The sequence below is a fragment of the Haliotis rubra genome, unplaced genomic scaffold, assembly GCF_003918875.1.
Source record: "Haliotis rubra isolate DU_JTF1 unplaced genomic scaffold, ASM391887v1 Scf126, whole genome shotgun sequence".
Lineage (NCBI taxonomy): Eukaryota > Metazoa > Mollusca > Gastropoda > Lepetellida > Haliotidae > Haliotis > Haliotis rubra.
In genome coordinates this window covers 1,484,649-1,497,751 of record NW_025765181.1, presented here as the reverse complement: position 1 = coordinate 1,497,751, position 13,103 = coordinate 1,484,649, and the positions used below count along the sequence as shown (strand labels likewise).

General features: G+C 36.2%; 1 protein-coding gene across 4 annotated transcripts in view; it reads right to left on the bottom strand.

The window, feature by feature from the left end:
* The window catches only part of LOC124266484 (complexin-like), a 286,478-nt gene extending 273,762 nt beyond the window's left edge, over positions 1-12,716 (bottom strand). For all 4 annotated transcript variants that reach the window (XM_046701276.1, XM_046701279.1, XM_046701275.1 and 1 more), the window contains exon 1: positions 12,642-12,716. The gene's annotated coding sequence lies outside the window, so the exon portion shown is untranslated. The remainder of the gene's footprint in view (positions 1-12,641) is intronic.
* Between the last annotated feature and the right edge of the window lie 387 nt (positions 12,717-13,103).

Here is a 13,103-nt window from a genome sequence, read left to right as displayed (position 1 = left end):
GTTTAATATGTTTATGCACCTTCTTTTATTCTGTCAAAGGCATAGATTCTAATGTCAAAATGTCACCTTTCACAGAATATAAGAAGTTGAATATCCATAAAACTTGTCATCATTCTTCAAATCTCAACTTCTAAAATGCCCATCAAAGAAACTAAATTATGAACAAAATTAACCAAATCATTACAGGACTAATCATCAATACTAAATTATCAACAAAATTAACCAGATTGCTACAGGACTAATCAATACTAAATTATGTAAAATAGTAATTTCTAAGAAGGAAATATCTGATGTTATAAAATGTTTGCAGCTAAACAAAGCTTCAGGGCCGGATAGAATAAGTCATAAATTATTAAAGAACACAGTTGATTCTATATCGGAGCCCCTGTGTTTACTGTTCCAGTTATCATTAAAGCATAGTGTGTATCCAAATATGTGGAAAAGTGCACATGTCATGCCACTGTATAAGAAAGGTGATCACTCTATTGTTTCCAGTTATAGACCTATTTCTTTTATAAGTTGCATAGGAAAACTATTTGAAAGAGTTGTATATAAACACTTGTATAAACATTTCCATGTTAACAAACTTTTATAAAGTACCAATCGGGGTTTAAAGCAGGTCATTCAACTGTCCATCAATTAATTGAACTTTACCATCATATTTGTACATCTCTAGACAGCAAAGAAATATATTGTATGATATTTTGCGATTTATCCCAAGCTTTTGATCGTGTGTGGCACAAAGGGCTTGTACTTATATTAGAGAAGTACGGTATTAGAGGCCAGCTTTTACAATGGATTTCGAGTTATATAAGTGATCGCAGTCAACATGTCTTTGTAAATGGAGCTATATCCAAGGTATTTAACAGCTGGTGTCCCCCAGGGATCAGTATTGAGACCCTTTTTATTCGTGGTCTATGTTAACAATATTCTGATAAATTAGATTGTGTAACAAGACTATTTGCTGATGACATTTCGCTTGGAAAATCATCGAAAAGTATTTAAGAAATCGAAACTTCTCTTAATGATTTAGACATATTACATAGCTGGAGCAAAAACTGGTTGGTCTCATATAATCCTGCAAAAACAGAGCAGTGTTGTTTTCCATGATTGATGAAACTGAAGAATTGAAATTATTTTTTGATGGAAAGCAAATTAATTGGGTAAACAATCATAAACATCTCGGAATAATATTTGAAGCAAACGGCAAATGGTCTTGTCACACTAATCAAATTATCAAGTCGTGCTCCAAAATGATATCATCAATGTGAAAATTGAAATATTTACTAAACAGAAATACAATCAACAATATTTATGATATTTATCAGACCACACTTTGAATATGCTTGTGAATTATGGGATGGTTGTACCGTACAACAGAAGGAAAACTTAGAGAAACTAAGAATCAGTTAGAAGCTGCCAGAATAGTTACGGGTCTTCCTAGATAAACCTCACGGGAAATTCTATATTATGAGACAGGGTGGGAAAGACTGGATGAACAAAGGAAAAGAAGAAAACTTTGTCGATTTTATAAAATTCAAAATAATTTAGCTCCTGTATACTTAAAAGATATTACTCCAGATAGTGTGGGATCCAGATCTAACTATAACCTTAGGAATGCTAACAATATTATCCTTCCTCCTGCAAGGTTAAGACTTTTGTATGATTCCTTTTTTCCATCAACTGTAAGAATATGGAATAATATTTCTGAAACCGAAAGAAATCGACCTTCATTACAAAGTTTCAAGTCATATTTAAAGGGTGAGCAACCTGTAGCTCCATCATATTACTCGTTTGGTATTAGAAAATTTAATATTCTTCACACAAAGTTGAGATATATGACTACCGGTAGTCAGTTAAATTATGATCTGTATCGTTTCAACATGAAAGATTCTGTTTCTTGTTACTGTGACAATGCTTGTGAAAATGTACATCACTTCCTATTAGAATGTAGACTGTACAGCATTCAAAGATAGATGTTAATGTTAAATATTAAAAATATTGTAAAACTTGATTCTCCAATCACATTGTCACTGATGTTATTTGGAAGTCCTGACCTGACTATTCAACAGAATGAATGCATTTTCAAATATGTGCAAACTTTTATTCATCAATCAAAACGTTTTGAGTGATCACATAAGTCGTGTCCCTTCCTCTCTTCTACTTTCCAATCTCTTCTCTGTATTCTTTCCTAAGATGTATATAATTGAAATTGTATGTATGTAAATATTATTAGGGAGCGGGTATTTTAAGTTGGATAACTTGTCCCCAATCCCTTTCACATTTGTGAATAAAATATGTTTAAATCAAAACTAAATTATGAATAAAATTAACCAGATTGCTACAGGACTAATTAATAATAAATTATGAATAAAATCAACCAACTGATCCATTATGCCCCCAATACTAGAGCATGAAATGGTCATGACGTCCAAACATACGCCAGTTCACCTATTTCATTAAAGACAATCAGCAGAACTCAGATCAATTAATCAATCAGAAATCAGATTAATTATCCAATCAAAAATCAGATCAATTACTCAATCAGAAATTAGATCAATTATTCAGTCAAAACTCAGATCAATCGAATTCCACTCATTCAAATCAGGATGATTTCCCACAAAGTATCTCATGTATTTACAGAATGAAGACTTCAAGTAACAATCAAAATTGGTCACTTAACTACAGAAAGGCAGTTGCGTCTGCTTGCTTTTCAGGGCTCCGTAACACTGTCTTTGCCCAGTTTACATCAAGAAAGTTTTTTTATCAACATGTCACATATTTTCACATGCTTTCTTTCATCATGGTTCCATCCCTATTCAGTGTATCGAATCACCATTCTTTTAAAATCAGCCATCACACATTTCTTTTGAAACAGCTTGAACATTTGATAAAATTACACTGTTCTCTCAGGAATGAAACAAGCAGCTATATCAATGTCACAACCAGAAAATCTTGAAGCAAAGGTGCTTACCCTCCAGTCTCACCTCTCAGAAAACACATTTTCAACAAAACAAAAGCCTCCAACCTTTTCTTAATTTGATTAAACATATCAGAAGCTTGTTCAGACGAAGCTGTAGTTTCAAGTGATGTTTGTCAAACTTGCATTCAGAAGAGGTATCGTATTTCCTCTATAATAAGTGCCCGAACTGCTTTAGCCCCGGCGCTTATTAGAGACCCACCACTTATTAGAGGAATACGGTATTTTGATAGGCTGTTGATTTCAAGATGAGGAGCTAGAGAAATCCTTGGGTCTGTTGGTGAAGATGGCCAAACGGTGGCAATCTTGGGTTCATCTTATACAATAGAGATAACATACCCTGGCCAATTGGTGAAGCATGTTTACAAGTAAAGACACATACAATGTGAAACCATAACTGCAAAAATTTTGCATCCAACAAAACTTTACTGTTCAAATCTGCATAGCACAGTGCTCACTTGAGTATTTAATTTTCTCTTTCCGATAATGCGGATTTATATAACAGTCTTTGCCTGGAGCGTCTGAACATGTTGAATGTCTAAGCTCTAACCAAGCTGTCAGTCATCATCAGTTCTACTGTATGGTCAACCATTACCTCAACACAACAGACAGAAAGGATTCAACTGATCATAGCTTTAGTCAAAGACTGGATGATTACATGCTTCCCTAAACATATGCCAGTCAAGCCATTCTTTCTTAGTTTCGTTATTTGTTTGTTTGTTTGTGTGCATGCGTGTGTACATGTGTGTATGTGTGTGTGTGTGTGGGTGGGTGTGCATGCATGCATTGCACTATTAGTCATGTGACAGCTGTCTGAAAATAATTGTCTCTGGACCGGGCAATCCAGTGACTGATATTAAGAGCAACAGTCCACGCTGTCAAGGTACCATCACAGTGTCATGATCAACCAAGTGACTCAGTCCGTCCACAATCAAAAAAGCCATGAACAAATGTAAGAACTACACAGAAATCTCATTTATCCAGGAGGTCCTGTTCTCTGCTAAACTGGGGCGGTGGGAGTAGCCTAGTGGCTAAAGCGTTTGCTCGTCATGCTGAAGACCTGGGTTCATTTCCCACATGTGTACAATGTGTGAAGCCCATTTCCGGTGTCCCCTGCGTGATATTGCTGGAATATTGCTAAAAGTGGCGTCAAATTAACTCATCACTCATCTCTGCAAAACCGCCTTGATAACCAAAATTCCTGATTCACGAAAAATGTATATGGCTTGAAGTTCCTTTGGAGCTGACATCCTCCTCAAGACTGTCCTGAAGGAGTATATGTGCTTGATGGGTTCCTGATTAATCAGTTTTCACTGTATATGTTATTCATACCTCTCAAAAAGTATCATCCCAAAAGTGTTTGGCTTTATACGAAGATTCTCATGAGAACAGAATGGCTTCCTAGCTGCCAAAATAAAGCTTGACACCATAAAAAACCTGAACTCCTGCTAAATCTGGCCAAAAAAGTGTGGACAATCCAACAACTTGCTCCCGCCTACATCATAGACTCAGATGGCTCATCTGGCAAGTGTAAACAATAAAATCAATTTCGGACCCTAAATGCTAACTGCCTACAACATATACTGTAAAACAGCTCATTATCAGCTGGCCTGCAGGCCCTATGGTGAAAGGTTGAACATTCAGGATATGTACCCTCTATGTTAGTTGTTGCGAGGTACTGGAGGACAACAAATTTATCAAATCCCACATTATATAGCAGGTATATCTTAAGCATGCGTGGGTCCTACATAGTAATAGTAAGGTTACCAGAGTTAGGTATTTCTTAACTTTGTTCATTTTCACATTCATTGAAGATATTCTTAAAGATCCACCCGTGAAGATCAGGGTTAGAATATTGATCTTCAGCAACCCATGCTTGTCGTAAGAGGCGTCTAACGGGATCGGGTGGTCAGGCTCGCTGCCTTGGTTGACACATGTAATCGGTTCCCAATTGCGCAGATCGATGCTCATGCTGTTGATCACTGGATTGTCTGGTCCAGACTTGATTATATACAGACCGCCGCCATATATCTGGAATATTGCTGAGTGCGACGTAAAACTAAAGTCAGTCAGTCACTCACTCCTAAAGATCCATTTCATTCAGAAAATGTTGTCAATGTTAAGGATGACGTTTTGCATCAATAATTGGAGACAGATAGAAAATTGGGATAGGTATATTGGATATACTTCAACAATTTAAGCAGATAACATAAAGATATACGGTACCTTGTTATCGGGGTACAACAAAAATAATAAAATGAGTCTCAGCCAATCAGAATGTGACATGTGTAAAACAAAATATAGTGGCCTGTGTTTTCTTCCCTGAGAGTTCAAGAGACACCTACTTCAGTAGAACCTGGCATTAACCGGGAAGAGTGTAGCGCTGTAAGGGAGATGATTCTGTTAAGGGAAAATAATACAGAAACTATATTCTGCAAAGATGTTTATCATTTGCAATTATATGCATGCTAGAGGTTACCATGGTGACTGTATCCTGATATTGCATAGATGCAACATTGGACGCTGCAATCCGCAAGAGACAAAGCATTTTCATATAAAGGAAGCGTGGAAGGCTCTGAGATTTATTTGAATAATTTTATAGAAATAGAAATGAAAAATTACCCTTGCTTTTACAAAATATACCACACCAGATGACTAGTATATTCAGTGGTGATTCCACAAGTAAGTGCTATTTTCTTTTCTGAAAACCTATGTATATTTAGCCTGATTATTCATTAAAGCCATGATACGACACCCTTAACACTGTTTGGAGAGCCCTGTTTGGATTGTGAGATGTTTTAAATTTCAAGTCTCGAACGATTTATATTTTTTAAAATACAAATATATATATATAGTTATAGTTATATAGTTATACAAGCATATGCACATTGCTCTGATGAAAAAACCCAAACAACTACCACATGCAAATTTTACTTCAACAAGTAGCATGTATATGCCATAACACAGATATGGAAAGTGGCAAGCTGGGAAGAGTTCTCTCCCTTTATCTATCTGCATAAAGGCATTCATCATACTGACTGAAGAGATGTATTTTCCTTTCAGAGTTCCAGACATAAACCAGAATTCATCTGCAGCCAGTGACAGTGTAAAATATGGAGAAGCCAAGATAAAACATCTCTGGAGACATAATCTGACCATTGGATGCCAAATGCTGAGCTCTTTATCTACAGTGCTGCATATGGAAAATTGGTTGGGAAAAAATTACAGAAAATCATGCTATTTGTCTCAGAATAATGCTCTTGATTTGTGTAATTTAAACCAAACATAAATAAAGCCAGCAACAGGCATGTAGTACTACAGACTTATTCTGACCAGAGTTCCCTCAAGGCCCGTGGTATTGACACTTGTCAGAGGGTGGACAAAGTACATGATCTGGAGTACCATTTGTCAGACATCCATATTTTGTGGAAGCCGAAGTGGCTGTGTGGGTTAGATCACTGACTTTGTGTGCTGGCGATTAGGAGCCTTACTCTGAGAGTGTGGGTTTGAATCCCAGATACGACTCAACCTAAGAAAAGTACAAGAATCTGTACTTTACTGAGAAAGTGTTATCCCACAAACATACGTTACAGGATTCATGGTACTGGGGACCTACTCCTCCAACAAGCTTCATGTTACACTATCAGCCGTCCTTCATACATCACCAAGTACAAATCACATTAGCAGGCATGTCGCTGATGAAATCCCAACACACTGATTATCCCTGATCTATTTACACTGTCAGCCAGCCTCATTACAATCACCAAATGATTTGAATAATTATATTTGCATCGCAGACACAAAATCTATTGAAACACTCACTGATTGACTAGAACAAAAACAATACTTGTCAGGTGCATACATAGGGCCAAATACCAACAATAATAGTCTGGCTGACCACAACACACTGAAAACTATAATTATATGTCCAAGTAGACACAGCAGGACACTGTGTGAAACAGCCAATTTTATGTCACTCACATAATGAGAACCAGAAAATTAAAACTGACTAACACAAAAGCAATGGTCACCAGGCAACCCCTTATTTCAATACATGTGTATAGAACCTAAATAATTCCACATGTATCAATGGGACGTGAGGAATCTAATGTCCACTTGATGCTAGTATTCAGTCAGTCGATGTTACTCAATCAGACAATACATTTAGTTACTCTGTGGGGCACATTCAGTAACCCTGTGTTAAACATTCAGTCAACACACTGGACACACATATTCAGTCAACATGTGTTCCATATTCAGTCAACAATTGTTCCATATTCAGTCAATAAGTGTTACACATTCAGTCAACAAGTGTTACATATTCTGTCAACAAGTGTTCCATATTCAGTCAACAAGTGTTCCATATTCAGTCAACAAGTGTTCCATATTCAGTCAACAAGTGTTCCATATTCAGTCAACAAGTGTTCCATATTCAGTCAACAAGTGTTACATATTCAGTCAACAAGTGTTCCATATTCAGTCAACAAGTGTTCCATATTCAGTCAACAAGTGTTCCATAACAACAGTGTTACAGTCCATATTCAGTCAACAAGTGTTACATATTCAGTCAACAAGTGTTCCATATTCAGTCAACAAGTGTTCCATATTCAATTCCAGTCAAGTGTTACATATCCAGTCAACAAGTGTTCCATATTCAGTCATATTCAGTCAACAAGTGTTCCATATTCAGTCAACAAGTGTTCCATATTCAGTCAACAAGTGTTACATATTCAGTCAACAAGTGTTCCATATTCAGTCAACAAGTGTTCCATATTCAGTCAACAAGTGTTCCATATCCAGTCAACAAGTGTTCCATATTGTTCCATATTCAGTCAACAAGTGTTCCATATTCAGTCAACAAGTGTTACATATCCAGTCAACAAGTGTTCCATATTCAGTCAACAATTGTTCCATATTCAGTCAACAAGTGTTCCATATTCAGTCAACAAGTGTTACATATTCAGTCAACAAGTGTTCCATATTCAGTCAACAAGTGTTACATATTCAGTCAACACATTGGACACACATACTCAGTCAACAAGTGTTCCATATTCAGTCAACAAGTGTTCCATATTCAGTCAACAAGTGTTACAGTCAACAAGTGTGTTCCATATTCAGTCAACAACAAGTGTTACATATCCAGTCAACAAGTGTTCCAGTCAACAAGTGTTATATTCATATCCAGTCAACAAGTGTTTCCATATTCAGTCATCCAGTCAACAAGTGTTCCATATTCAGTCAACAAGTGTTCCATATCCAGTCAACATGTGTTACATATCCAGTCAACAAGTGTTCCATATTCAGTCAACATGTGTTCCATATTCAGTCAACAAGTGTTACATATTCAGTCAACAAGTGTTCCATATTCAGTCAACACATTGGACACACATACTCAGTCAACAAGTGTTCCATATTCAGTCAACAAGTGTTCCATATTCAGTCAACAAGTGTTACATATTCCAGTCAACAAGTGTTCCATATTCAGTCAACAAGTGTTACATATCCAGTCAACAAGTGTTCCATATTCAGTCAACAAGTGTTCCATATTCAGTCAAATATTCAGTCAAGTGTTCCATATTCAGTCAACAATTGTGTGTTCCATATTCAGTCAACAAGTGTTCAGTCATATATCAGTCAACAAGTGTGTTCAGTCATATATTCAGTCAACAAGTGTTACATATTCAGTCAACAAGTGTTCCATATTCAGTCAACAAGTGTTTACATATCAGTCCAGTCAACAAGTGTTCCATATCAACAAGTGTTACAGTCAACAAGTGTTCCATATTCAGTCAACAATTCAGTCAACAAGTTTCCATATCCAGTCAACAAGTGTTACATATTCAGTCAACAAGTGTTACATATTCAGTCAACAAGTGTTCCATATTCAGTCAACATGTTTTACATATCCAGTCAACAAGTGTTCCATATTCAGTCAACAAGTGTTCCATATTCAGTCAACAAGTGTTCCATATTCAGTCAACAAGTGTTACATATTCAGTCAACAAGTGTTACATATTCAGTCAACAAGTGTTACATATTCAGTCAACAAGTGTTCCATATCCAGTCAACAAGTGTTACATATCCAGTCAACAAGTGTTCCATATTCAGTCAACAAGTGTTACATATCCAGTCAATTCAGTCAACAAGTGTTCCATATCCAGTCAACAAGTGTTCCATATTCAGTCAACAAGTGTTCCATATTCAGTCAACAAGTGTTACATATTCAGTCAACAAGTGTTACATATCCAGTCAACAAGTGTTCCATATTCAGTCAACATGTGTTCCATATTCAGTCAACAAGTGTTTCCATATTCAGTCAACAAGTGTTATTCAGTCAACATATTACATATTCAGTCAACAAGTGTTCCACATATTCAGTCAACAAGTGTTCCATATTCAGTCAACATATTCCAGTCAACAAGTGTTACATATCCAGTCAACAAGTGTTCCATATTCAGTCAACATGTGTTCCATATTCAGTCAACAAGTGTTCCATATTCAGTCAACAAGTGTTACATATTCAGTCAACAAGTGTTCCATATTCAGTCAACATGTGTTCCATATTCAGTCAACAAGTGTTCCATATTCAGTCAACAAGTGTTCATATTCAGTCAACAAGTGTTACATATATCAACAAGTCAGTCAACAAGTGTTCCATATCCAGTCAACAAGTGTTACATATTCAGTCAGTCAACAAGTGTTATTCAGTCAACAAGTGTTCCATATTTGGTCAACAAAGTGTTACATATCAGTCATATGTTCGACACATATTTAGTCAACAAGTGTTCCATATTCAGTCAACAAGTGTTCCATATTCAGTCAACAAGTGTTACATATTCGGTCAACACATTGGACACATATTCAGTCAACAAGTGTTCCTTATTCAGTCAACAAATGTAACATACTTAGTCAACAAATGTTACATATTCAGTCAACAAGACTAGTGTTACACATTCAGTCAAACAGTGTTCTACACTTTCAGTCTCAAAAACATTCAGTCAACCAGTATGAAAAATTTGACTTGGCACAAGCTTCATTCAAGAATCAATCAGCTCTACACACATTATGAGTGAATAAGCCCAGCGATGTTGTTACATTTTCAGAAATTGTTTACTGATTATAGCTTGAAGTGCATGTTATAACAAGCAAGTGTTTGTAGATACAGTTGCCCGATACAATGGCTACCCTCAGTAAATGTTCATCACCATTTCACCTTTTTCATTCAGCTCTGTACCATCTCAGGTAAATTTGCACTGAGTTAAACATTCTGGACATAATACAGTCACTCTGTTGGGCTAAAATGTCACTTTGAGTCTAACAGATCTTAAAAAAGACAGTTGTTTGTCTCAGTGATGTGTCACAAATGGTAGAAATTATCCCAATGAGAAGTTGCAGTGCTGAATTCAAAAGGAGCTCCCATTTTTGTTGCAGGATAAGATTCGTATTATATACATCCAAGATCAATCTTTGTTCCACGTCTGTACATTTCTGGATATATCACACTCAGAGTTAGATCAAGGAATCTGCACAGAATTTTGAAGTAATGTCCAACAGATCCTTGAGAGTCAAGCAGGGTTCTACCAGAGGCCAGACAAACAGTTTAAAGTAGACAAAGATCAACATACAATTTACACACAGGGTCAATTAAGGACTAAAGCCTTAAGTGGTAAGAGTGTTGTCTGATACAAAGAGCTCATAACTATAGGCCACTTTCCCTGAACAAACATTAAAGGTCACATGCAACCAAAAAATCAAACATAATTAAAACACAATTATCACTTATTCATGACATATAATATACATTGCTGGTTATGAAAAAACATATAAACAAAATTATAAGCGTACAATCGCAAATCAAAAGTGCAATATTGTGTACTTGGGTTTACTTCCCAAGAAACGAAGCAGCCGGGATACCGAACCCAGTCAGAGCGGGTGGGTGTGCACTCAAGTGTAACGGCTGGTTCATTTGCAGATGCCCTCACGGCTCATTGTGTGTGTATATATAGAGATGTTGGGTTTGGTAAATACATGCTCATTTTTTGTGTATAACATTTTGCAATCAACAAACATCATAACATGTCATGTGTTCAAGTATCACACCTGCCTGTCTGTGTAATTACATAATGTGACAGAGACCGAACTCGGGCCATAAATCAATGAATTTTGTTTATGGTTTTGCCTGATTGGTGTTAAGTTCAAATTGCATGTGGTCAGTGATAGCAGCTGTGTATTGAATATTGTCATTAGCAGACAGGCAGGCAGACACACAGGTGTCAATAAAAAGAGACATTGAGTTTTGTCTGTGACAACGACATATCTATATCACAGTTAGAAATTGTGTCAACGCTAAATAATGACATTGCTTTTAAGTATCGAACTGAGAAAGTGACTCGGTAAGAAGAACGTGTGGTGAAATAGACAAATGAAATTATATAAACAGTTAATTTACTGTCATAACATATAAAAAGCTCGCGCCTGTGAGATATCAACAAAACATTAGAAAAATAGCTCACACCAAAGCCTTCACCGAGTATTCACCGGACAACCCGCTTCCAAGCTGCGCCAACCTATTTCACTGCACACGTGCTATGAGCGCAGCCCAGCTGTTGAAACCAGTTTTCGGGGGAAAATTAGTGAATCGTTTGAACTCCGATTTCGCGCGGTTTTTTTCGTCGCGTTATTTTTCAACTTTATAAGTTGAATTTGCATTTTTGACGATTTGTTTCGGTAAGTCCATACCGAAAGGTATCAGAATCTGCAAAGTTGTGTTTTATGTTGCATGTGACCTTTAAGAATTCCAACATCATGACAGATGTAAAGATGCATGTAAAGATGCAGTGCATGCAAGCTTGGAAAGTATAAAAAAGAAGCAATAGCTAATATTCTACTTAATCTCAAGGACAACATGCATATATCAGTCAATCAACAGATCGATCAATATCAACAGAAACAATTAATAAAATGTGCCAATAATAGTGATGCTAAAAATGTCCAAATTAGTTCTGTACATGTTTGTTACCAAAGTGCCAAAAATTCAACTCCTTGAAAATAAAATTTTAAAAATTTAAAAATAAAATTTAAGTCTCTAATTTAATTTACTAATTTGTATCAATATGAGACTCTCATGTTTGTATAAAACCTCATTTGTACCTTAACTATTACAGAAACAACTGAAGATCTTGAATTAGTTTTGCCATTACGTATACTGCACCAGCTATAATTTTTATGATACTTTGATCATCTAAAATTATGAAACAAATGATATTGTGAACTGACATTTTGAAATATTGTTTTATTTATTAAAGTAAAATGTTATGTTTTGCATTTACGGTATATTTGTCAAAGTGTCATGTCATGCAGACCTAAAGTATGTATGGAAATGATAACGAATTCCGATACACATGCAGGCATGCCTTGCTTGAATCAAAACCAAAGTGGCATCATTTACTATAGCATGGTTCAATGCAAGTGCTTCAATTAGCAATCCCAAATCGGCACTAAAACTGCGCCGAGTCCAACCTAATTTCTGGTCTCATTATCATATAAATAGATGTCACTCTGAGTGATGATTCACGCAAACAGTTTTCAATGCCAACACTGCGATTTCAATTGCATGAATGCTGATTGCATATTTGACAACAGATGGAACTATTACACTTACAGCTTGCGTTACATTAAAATACTGAGTCAAGCCAGCGTCTTCTGCATTTCACGGCGGCAGCTGTCAAAATTTCTAGGTCACGCAGAGTTATCTGCCCATTGACGATAAGGAGGCTAAAATATAGATCAATGAACGAAAGGAATTAGAGAAATAAAAACATCACGCAGTTTTTAATGCAATGTGCGTTATCACTACATGCTGTTCATAATATACGAGTATGACAGATAAGAAAATAACTTAACGCAGTGGGATGACAATGCAAGGTTGTTACATGTGGGATTAATACTGCTACAAGCATAGATATCCTTGATCTCGGTTGATGGTGGACTTTAGTGTTTGATGTGAATGGCTTGGTGAGTTTGCGTTTGGTGAAGTTGGTTTGACTGTTCGCCAGAATGGTGACTTAAGTCCAGTTTATTTGGTGATTGGGGTTTGATTTGAAGTTATTAGAGATGGCTGAAC